At 31.9% G+C, this 11,582-nt stretch overlaps 1 protein-coding gene across 1 annotated transcript in view; it reads left to right on the top strand.

Moving 5' to 3' along the window:
- Nucleotides 1–384: 384 nt before the first annotated feature.
- Nucleotides 385–11,582, top strand: part of LOC139093001 (homeobox protein aristaless-like) — a 28,011-nt gene continuing 16,813 nt past the window's right edge. The window contains exon 1 of the mRNA XM_070643585.1: nucleotides 385–897. The gene's annotated coding sequence lies outside the window, so the exon portion shown is untranslated. The remainder of the gene's footprint in view (nucleotides 898–11,582) is intronic.

Below are 11,582 nucleotides of genomic sequence, written 5' to 3'. Positions count from 1 at the left end.
CATAAAGAGCTTACTGTTCGAAAAAAATAAATGTGTATAGGTGAACTACGTGCTATTGGATGTGAACCTCTTAAATAACTGTAGGCGGAGCTTAAAGAGTAGAAAAAAATTCGAAAATTATTTTTTTTACTTCTTTCATTTCTTTTATAAATACAAAAAAAAATATTAATTTTTATTTTGAAGCATGTAAGGCAGATTTATATCGCATTTCAGTATCATGTTAATATTCATGTCGTGAAGTTGCATGAGTTTAATTTATCTCTGTTAATATTTCGCGGAATTTATTTTATTTTTTATTATTTTTATGTTCGTTATTCACATTCTGTTTACTCCATACTTAAAAATGCAGTTGTATAGTCGTCGTTTTGTTTTGTGAAAAAGAAGTTGAACAGCAAAAAAAAAGAAAAAAGAAAAAATTCTCTTCATTGTCGTTGTCGTCGTGGTGTTGAATGTTTATTGCATGTTCCATGTCAATGTTTAACATACGGATTATTGTTGCATGTATAAACTACTTTGTGGAATTGCAAAAAAAAAATTATTAAAACGAGGTGAATAAGAGAAGAGCAAAAATTGAGTCCGATCGAATTATTGCTGTGGAAAATACTAAGAATTCATTAGTTGTATTAATTAAGTGTATTGATGCATGTGTGTGTGTGTGTGTATTTACGTAATTTATGTGAAAGAATTAAAGTTTTCAAGGAATCATTAGATTAATTAGTGTAACTTATATCCGCAAATTACTTTTGGGGAAGTTAAGAACAACGAAATTCTCGGAATCGAATTACCTCAGGAATATAAGTCCTTCAATTAGCAAGAACAAATTATTATTTTTGAGCTCATAACTTATCAAACTCACATAAATAATTTTTTCATCATAAAGTGGAACTTAATAAGCAGGTAAATAACACATTATAATAAATCAGCATTTTTGAGGATTTTCCTCACTAATTGACTCTATATTACATCAACTCTGTCAATTTATAATTGTATTTAAATCACACAAAGCTCTAATGATTTATATGCTTAATCCTCTCTGCCTTATTATTATTATTCCTGTTGAATCTCATTCAACAATCGCACATATCGTCGTCTACAGATTCTCAATTGATATGCAAATTATTTCTCACTCTTTCACATTTCATTCACCAAATTCACATCAGAATCGATAAATGATATAAGCTAGACAATAATAACTCATTCATCAATACATCCAACTCGTTTATTCATTGATTCATTCTATTATTATATTTATGTTTATTTCTTTATTTGCTTATATTATAATAGATACTCAATGTCTACACTTCGACACAAGACACACATCAATACTAATTTATTTATCAATCATAGAAATGCAAGCCTTCTCTAATTAACACATTTTTATTTCTGCTGATTCATAATCAGAATTGAAAAACTTCCCGATAAGGAAGAATTGTAATTTAGGGGGATATTCCGACGCATTGGGGGTCGAAGTTTTCACTTGCATAAAAAAACGTGATTTTTTAGAATTTCAAAGTCCAAGCCATCAATCAAATTTTTGTGAATCCAAATCAATTTGGTTAGTCATAATTTTTTTTGTCGTGAACATGATTCATTTGAATTGAAATGCAGAATGTATGTCATAACGTCTTTGTCTAGCTAATTGGTTTATTTAAGTACACTTATATCAAATGTAGCCAAAATATTGTGAATCTTGAGTAGCTTTTGAGTTTTAAAACCAATGAATTTGGGCATCTTAAAAAGAAATACTACAAATCCTTTGCAGAATGTAGAAAAGGTCATAATAGTGCGTCTCGTGTTCTGAGAAAGAATCGATTCGAAATGTGGTAAATTCTAGCACCATCTCCATTCCAGAATTACGCCGAGCTAGAAAAATTATTTTTCGTCTTTTCTCCATTGCAAGCCGTTTGGGTCAAAGCAAAAGTTTTGTGTATAAAGGCACAAACATTTGATTTGTCTCTAGACCAGTGATGTTCAAACTTTTTTGAGTTACGGCACATTATTAAATTAAAACCTAACAGACAAAGAGCCCTGCAAAGAGCATTCTTTCTTGATACAGAAATACCAATACGGTACCTTAAATCGATCTCTTTGCCTGTCCGAGAAATGTATATATTTTGTGTCACACTTGAGCTTGCTCTATGACACACCAGTGTGCAGCAGCTCTCAGTTTTTATAAGACTTCTCCATATACTTAAACACATGCTTTTGCTTCTATTTCAACACAAACTTAGTCTATGAATCATTCAATATTTGTTGACCGAAAAATAAAAGTTTTATTTCTGTAATGTTCAGCATTAAAAGGCTTTAGATATGCTATCACTAAAAAAATTAAAAACCAAATTTAGTGCGTCAATCTGATAAAAATTGAGCAAAGTTAATTCTATAGGCGAAATTTAATTCTTACAAGAGTAATACTTGAGATTTTACACAAAAAAAAAATAAAAAATAAATATAAATACAAAAATAAATGAATAGGAGACATCACAATCTACTGATAAAATAAATCAATCACATGTCTGTCATTGAAAACAATTAAATGATATAAGAATTAAGTATGATCAAGCTTACCTTAATTACATTACTGCAGAATTAATTTTTATCGTTTCATTTATTAAGGCGATAATCTAATTATGATAAGAAAAATAAAGGTAAAATCTGTTTATTTCGATACCAAGAGTTTCCTATACTGCAATCACAATTTACTTTACGTCAATGGGTACAAAGTGTATTCATGTTGAAAAATGAAAAATAACTAGTAATGAAGCGGATCACGCTTCATGGAATATTCACACCATCTAGCACCAACAAAATAAAAGATTCCATAAATGTGATAAATAATGATTACCAGAATCACGCCGGCTTGATATAAATGCATTATTTGGGAAAATTTTCACGCCTTCACTCGCTTCGCTCCGTTCAGGGCGCAAAAATTTGTGAGCTTCGCTCAACTGTTGATGTTCGAGCTTCGCTCGAACTATTTTTTTCCACACGGCAACATTTTTTGATATAAATGCAGTTTGTACTGTTTGGGAAAATTTTCACGCCTTCACTCGCTTCGCTCCGTTCAGGGCGCAAAAATTTGTGAGCTTCGCAAGTCCGAACTGCGTTCGAACTGTTGAGTTCAAAAGTATTTTTTTGATATAAATGCAGTTTGTACTGTTTGGGAAAATTTTCACGCCTTCACGCTCCGTTCAGGGCAAAAATTTGTGAGCTTCGCTCAACCAAGTCCGAACTGCGTTCGAACTAGAATGTTCGAGCTTCGCTCGAACTATTTTTTTCCACACGGCAACATTTTTTGATATAAATGCAGTTTGTACTGTTTGGGAAAATTTTCACGCCTTCACTCGCTTCGCTCCGTTCAGGGCGCAAAAATTTGTGAGCTTCGCTCAACCAAGTCCGTGCGTTCGAACTGTTGATGTTCGAGCTTCGCTCGAACTATTTTTTTCCACACGGCAACATTTTTTGATATAAATGCAGTTTGTACTATTTGGGAAAATTTTCACGCCTTCACTCGCTTCGCTCCGTTCAGGGCGCAAAAATTTGTGAGCTTCGCTCAACTGCGTTCGAACTGTTAATGTTCGAGCTTCGCTCGAACTATTTTTTTCCACACGGCAACATTTTTTGAAAAATGCAGTTTGTACTGTTTGGGAAAATTTTCACGCCTTCACTCGCTTCGCTCCTCTTCAGGGCGCAAAAATTTGTGAGCTTGCTCAACCAAGTCCGGACTCGTTCGAACTGTTGATGTTCGAGCTTCGCTCGAACTATTTTTCTACTCAATGTAGATTACAGTACTAATATTAATCACTATTGGAGCCGGGCTGAGCTTCGCTCGCCCGACTGTCATTACAGTACTAATATAGATCAGCCGGGCTGAGCTTGGCTCTATGAATATAGATCACTATAGGAGCCGGGCTGAGCTTCGCTCGCCCGACTTGGGTAGATTACAGTACTAATATAGATCACTATAGGAGCCGGGCTGAGCTTGGCTCGCCCGACTTGGGTAGATAACAGTACTAATATAGATCACTATAGGAGCCGGGCTGAGCTTCGCTCGCCTGACTTGGGTAGATTACAGTACTAATATAGATTAAATAGGAGCCGGGCTGAGCTTCGCTCGCCCGACTTGGGTAGATTACAGTTAATATAGATCACTATAGGAGCTTCTATTTTATCACATGTTTTTGTTTTCTAAAAAATAGGCATAGATCGAAAGATATCTCTAATTAATACATTTAATATAGAGTTACAAAACAGGCACCTGTGACAGACAAAAACCAATTATAGAATTTCTTACAAATCCATACAAATTTTAAGTTGTATGGTTTTTGCCTGTCAAGGTGTCTGTTTTGCAATATTTATGAAAATTAATCTTTTATTTTTAATTTATGGTAAAGTATAAGGGTTCCAAAAAAAAACAACTCAAAAAATTAAAAAATAAAAAAAAATAGTAGCTTGAACACACGAATGATAAAGATAAAATATTACATTGCTACGATTGCATTACGCCAAATCGTTTTAAATACTATAAAAATATTGTGGATAAAACACATTTATAAATTTTTTACTTAATTAAAATCAAGATAAGAATAAAAAACTTTAATAGTGTCGGCCGAAAGCGAGTAATAAAAACGTTGAGGCTATAATTTTGCAAAAAAATGACAGATTTTTGCATCGTGTGCCTCAGTGGAAGCATCTTATGGCTCCAAAAACAATACAGCTCTTGCCAAACCGATTTAAGATGCAAAAAACCCGAAGTCTTAATAAGTTTGAAACGAGTAATAACTTGCTAACTTGCTAACTTAATGACAGAAAGCGTACAAGCAAAAGATGCGGTTTTCACTGTTGGAAATTTCCAGGCACAGACTTTTGGCTAGCAACTAATGGGGCAATTCCCCTAGGGTAATTCAGCAAATCAAAAAAAGTGGTTTCAGTGATAGACCAAAAACAATATATTCACCCAAATGAAAATTTGGTGTGAATATGATAAAGTGAGTTAGACCTTAAAAATTTTGCAGTTGGATTTTTATAGGCTATAGAAGATTACCTATGCAGAAAAAATTTCATTATATGTGCACCAATAGGAGAATCGAACAAAAGCATTCAATTGACTCTGGTGGTCAGTGGTTTCACTATTATGAGTTGAAATTTTGCATACATAAAATATGTGCTAATATCTACTGATAAAATAAATCAATCACAAAGAAATGTCTGTCATTGATAAATTTGCAAACAATTAAATGATATAAGAATTAAGTATGATCAAACTTACCTTAATTACATTACTGCAAATTTGGTGAATTAATGTTTTATCGTTTCATTTATTACTGTTACACAGTGTAACATCAAAAAAATCAGTGTTTTTTGTGATTTTTTCGAGGCGAGTAATCTAATTATGATAAGAAAAATAAAGGTAAAATCTGTTTATTATCGATGCACCAAGAATATTGTTTCCTAACTTGCTAACTAACTGCAATCACAATTTACTTTACGTCAATGGGTACAAAGTGTATTCATGTTGAAAAATGGAAAAATAAAATTGAAAAATAATTAATTTGTCATCAAAAACGAACATTAAATTTTGTTGTGTGGAAGACAGGAAGAAACATTTGATTAGTTTGCTTAGCCATGCGACAATGCCTTTTCCGCAAAAATAAAGAGACATTGCAATAGAAAATTAATACACATAAAATTCAGGTCACACATAGTTCTCTCAAACAAAATTTTTGGACAACCTTGAAAATCCCAATAAAATATAATAAAATAAAAAATAATAAAATGCGCGACATGAGAGAACCATAAAAATAAATTAGCAATTTATTTCCATTTCCTCCCCGCATATTCTTTTTTTTTTGTTTCCGAGAATTCTTTCTGCTTTTTTGGCATTTTTTAATGTTGTTATTCTCTCTCATGCAATGCAGTTCATCGCGCGAGCGTAAAAGATCAGAAAAAAAAACATTGCCCACCGATTTCATGTCAACATAAAAACTTTTTTCTGTCATGTTTTGTATGCCACCCCAGAAATGAATATTATGTATATCAATGACAATGTTTATTTCGTTCTTTTTTCTGTGCACAATTGTTTCACTCCATGACAGAAAAATCCAAGGATGTGGTACTTCAGCGTTTAGTCCTTATATGATTAGAAAGAAATAGGATGAGGCCAAGATCCACAGGCTTGCATTTCTTGCATTTTAGATGCATAGATCTGCAGATTTCGACTGTATCTAAAAGTTAGTCCAAGACTGCAGTCCTGCATTTTTGCCTTCAGGCCTGGAATTTTGGATGAAGCTTAGAAAGAATTTTTAATTTACAAAGAAAGTCCAAATTAATTTTACAATATTGCTTAACAATCACGAATAGTACAAGATGGCTAATCGATTTGAAAACCGGCACCATTCAGCTTTGAATCTGTCTAAAATCCGGAACAAGACTGACGTGATTCTGATACTGAATCTAGCTCCAAGTCAGAGTCACGTTGACCTAGAGAAATATTTTTGATCGATTAATCGCATTGTGCTATTCGGGCTATTTGTGCATTTACAATACTTCCTTCATACTCACCACGATATCGCTACTACTGACAAATAAGCCACAAAATAATTTTGACAAAAACCTAAATATTTTTAAGTCTAAATTCAGTTTTTAAAATTGTTTAATAAAGTAATCAAGTGCTACCAGCCACTGTAAAAATATACAAAGGCTATGCTGCTATTGACGTTATTATATCATGCGTGACATCACTAAATTTATTACAAAAATTCAATATAAAAATAATAATAAAATAAAGCTTCATCGAATTCGTAAATTTCCACTGACATTTTTTTGCACGGATTGTATCGCTGCTGCTGATTCTGTTGCATTGAATAGGAAATCAAGGCTTTACTCATTCAATTTTAATCAATAATTGTAAATTTCCATGTATTTTTTTTACAAATAATGAGAATGCATGCTATCACACGAAAGAAGGAGTTTGTTGATTTATGTCTCATTTTATTAGCACACAGAACATACCATCGCTACAAATTTACTAAGCACATGATAATTGAGTGATATCTTCAGGCAATGAGTATAGTGCAGTTCTGTAATTAATTCATTAGATTTATTAGCGTGATAAAAGGCAGTTTAATTTCCTTTTTTCACCGGCAGCGCATGAATGGGAATTGAGAATTTATTTATTTATTTACATAACATGCATCGATATAAAAAATTAAGTATGTCTACTAATCAGATATAATATTTATTGCCAATTATAAAAGGATGTTCAGGCCTAACCCCTGAATATCCACCTGATTAGTAGCGATTAAAGCAATCATATGATGGGACATCAAGAACTCAAATCGATTGTTTAATTCCTGACTTATGCGAATGAGATCATGTCTTCTGTATTAGATCAGAGCTCGAAGTCGACCTGAATTTTGTATGGAGTCGACTCGACTCAACTCGACTATCTGATACAAATTACGAGTCGACTTCAAGCTCTCCATTGGAGTAAATAAATCCACTTGCATCTTGCACTTAATTCCAAAAAATTAAAATATTTGAGTCATTATTGTTCCATACATGAAGCTATTCTACGTGTATGCGCAACATTTTCACTGTATTACCCCGTGGCACCACCTTTTAATACATTGGTAAAGGAATGGATTCGTTTATTAAATTAGTTCTCAGAAGAAAATTGCACTTGCATGGTCTTCCTTACCATTACCCATTATTTTTTCAAACAGAAGCCAATAATACAACAAATGAAGTTGAATAACTTTAAACTCGTTTTTTCTACATAAATAAAATATAATTTTAACGATTCTTTTCCTTTTATGAGAATATATATACACACAAATTCGAATTATCGTGTTTACAAATAACATTGATCCTTCCATTCCTCATAAGTGATTGCGTGCTTGCTGTTATGAAGTGGCTTATAGTATTATATTAAACCTTTGTAAAATTGTTACTTTATTCTTTCTGTATGTATGTATGGAAAATGACATGGTGAATAAACAAGGCAAGAAAATCTTAGAATGCAATTATGAATCTGACGGCCATTTCATTTTAATTTCACTCAAAATGTATTATTTTTAAATAAAACTACTTAAATGTGGACGAAAACGTCACTTAATTTTTTATTACATAGTCTATTAATATTTACTACCACGATTTGAACTTTAATATGATCTAGACCCGATCAATACATATTCAAATGTTGCAACTAAGGTACCGAAATGGTAATATATTTAAAGCCAAGAATAGAATTCCAGGGTGAACCAAAAATCGTAAGAACTAGTCATTAACTTGCCTTTAACTAGCTATAACGTATTTCTGTCCACTTTTTAAATTAAGTCGGATTGATTCGGTAACGTAGTGATTTCGCTCTTCGGGACTTAATCATTACACAACGACTGTATGCCTCTACTAAATTCAGAGGTATGGTGCATCTTCACTCTTTATTAACCGCGAAATGTCCTAGTACAGTTTACAATGATTTGAATAGCTAAAGGTTTAGTTTTGGAATGTGAGCCAATGTGGATAGAGGTGTACTTTTGAGATGGATTCATGACACATTTTGATCAAATTACTGAATTCAGCAATCCTTAAATTACCAGAACTAGTCAATAAGTGAACATTAACTTGCGTTTAACCAGTCATAACGTATTTTTGTCCACTCAGGTATCTGTTAGTTCTGTCCTTATCGTAACTGTTCCTTCTTTGAATGAACTCATTTTATACAATGTATAAAAAAAGCTTCTAAATAAAATGATCGAAAACCAGAACAAGACAGAAGAATGAGAAATCGCACGACAAATAAATAAACTTAATATTATTTAATGAAATTTCTGCGATAACTTCCATTAGTGTTCCTTAATGGTTTTCTGACTCGATAGAAAACAATTTTATTGTTGTTGTGAGCACAACATGAAATAAAACAGAATAAAGGAAGAAAAAAAAAACTTTTTGATGCCATAAAATTGGTGTTTAAATTATTTGGTTAAATCTGATCGACAGGCAAGAAGAGGAGATGGAATAAATATTAGCAGACAAAAAAGATGTTGATATCAGGTATTTTCATTATAGAACTCACATTATGAGATGATTATGATTCTTGGATTCTGGCAAAAACACAAATACATTTTAGCACGCGCTAAACTTCTGAGTTATCATATTTCACAATCAAAACTGTTTCTAGATACATTTCAATCGATGGATATACATAAAAATATTTGAATAACTATCAAAAAAAGAATTTTTTTCGTTCATCGCTTCTCTTTTTTATATTCCTCATTCCATCTGTGGTTTTTGTAGAGCTCATTTTTTATTGATCGCTCGTGATATTGGAAATACACTAAAATATAAAAATATAAAGTAGAAATGAGAAGATCAAAGAGAGTGAGAGACATAGTGATACGGTTTATAATTAAATGTCATGAATGTCAAAATATTAAAATGAGAATCCAATAATGTCACATCAACAAGATTCAAATTAAATTGAATGCTCAGCACATTTAATTGGATTCGCTTGTGTTTTTTCATGATATCTTTTCTCGCTATAGGCACTGTAATTTCATTTATTGGATTTGCGGTCTCATAATGGCTAATGAAAACGATTATATGATAGCAAATAAAGCTAAGGATTTTATATATTCTTCAAGTCAATTAAAGATGTTGTGACAATTTTTTACTACTTTATTATGGTCTTTTTTCATCATTTTCATTAACATCCATAAAATGAAAATTATCAGAGTTCTGTGCACTGAATCAGATAGTTTTCAATTTACTCAATGCTTTATAATTTTTTTTTGCATTGCTACCTCTTCTTCTATTATACCATATAGCACTCCAGGTGAACTAATTATTTCTTTATTCAATAAACGTTTAGTAAGTGACAGAACGTTTGAACCATTCAAGTGAATCGTAATTGAACAACGTTTTTATAAACTTAATGAAACATATTTACGGATTTTTTACAGTAAAGAACGATCGTAACATTAAACAGGAAGCAAATTCAATAATTTTTATGTGTTCATTATCCATGTTTTGAAAAACTAGTGGAATTTTTTAGTATTTTTGCAATAAAATTGGTAGAAAATATAACGGACATGGCAAAGTTTTATCACGATTGAGTCAAAAATGTTGACTTCCCGAGCGACACTAGGCCATGCCAAACAACCTCTATGTTGAATCCAAATGGGATACATATGGCATCGATATTGAGGAGGTTTCCAATTGGGGTAAAGAAAAGAGGTTTAGTGGAATCTTTCATTTGCATCACTCGGGTTCTTTGCTTTTGAGTACGATCTAGCTTTTAAATATCCTTTTAAGATCACTATAAGTTGGCTTATCGATCTAAAATCTGGCATCAGATAGAAATGACTCAGACGTGGTGCCGGATTTACACCGAATCAAATTAAATTCAAACCGAACCAGACCGAATTTAAAGAGAATCATGTACCATGTCAGAGTTACGCTCGTCTAGAGCCGGATCGTTCAACCAATTTATGCTATTCTAATATACAATAACTCACATTTATGTCATAAATACTTTAAAATGAAGAAATTTGATTTGCTCTAAAATGAAGCAATTTCCAACTGGGCTCAAATGAGGATATTCACTTATTTAACAGCCAAAAAATAATGAATAAAGAACAGAAATTAAGAGGAAAATGAATATGCACCGTAATTGCTTGTTTCATTTCAAATAAAAATTCAAATTTTTTAATGCTTGTTTTGTATGTTAACATTCTTTATTTCTCTCCATTTCACTCTTCTTTCAAATCATTTTGTTCATTCAAAAAACGCTTCATTAGACAGAGAATGCTGAATAAAAAAATTAAATGAAACTTACCAGAGAGGGAGAGAGAGAGAGAGAGAGAATTTGTTAAAATTCGTTATAGAGGCGATTGACGATGAACGCGAAAACAGAAATAAAATCGAACAATCAACACCTGCTTCAATTTTTTTTCCTTGTGAAATGAAACAAACAGAAAAGTTGAAAGAAAGAACTTTTTATTATGTATTTTCATTTCATTCTAACACTCTGTCGAATGCGTAACGAAATGCAAAATCAATATTTAATTGAAAAAATTGAATTATATTTGAAACATGAAAATACTCTTTTTTTTGCTTATTGTAAGTGAAGCGAATAAAGTGTCAGGTGTATTATTGTGAAGATAGCCCAAAGGCATTTTTCAATAAATTTGAATGAAATTTTATCTTTTTTTTCCATTAAATGATTTCAAAAAAATATTCATAACTCGAGCTCACTAGCACAATATGGCGATTTGCATTTTTCACTTTAAAAATGGGATAAAATGAGCTCATCACGTGCAGTCTGGGACTCAACGTAAAATTTTACTTCCCTAACAGCCAAAATGAGACCGCTTTTAGGTTCCGACTTATGGCCAAAAAACGATCTTTCTAGTAATATATGTGTAGAAAATATTTCTCTTTGGCTGTAAAATAATGAACTATAATAGTGTCCCAACAAGCATAGTAAAGTAAATGCATACAAAATTAAAACGAACTTTTTGCAGCTTTAAAAATTTAGTCTTTTATTTAAATTGACCTTTATGAGAGACAAGACAAAAAGA

This window comes from Chironomus tepperi, unplaced genomic scaffold (assembly GCF_022539635.2).
Source record: "Chironomus tepperi strain 1889 unplaced genomic scaffold, CSIRO-AGI_Ctep_v1 contig_319, whole genome shotgun sequence".
Taxonomy (NCBI): Eukaryota; Metazoa; Arthropoda; class Insecta; order Diptera; family Chironomidae; genus Chironomus; species Chironomus tepperi.
Note: the sequence above shows the minus strand (reverse complement) of the source record. Positions and strands in the feature narration are given on the sequence as shown.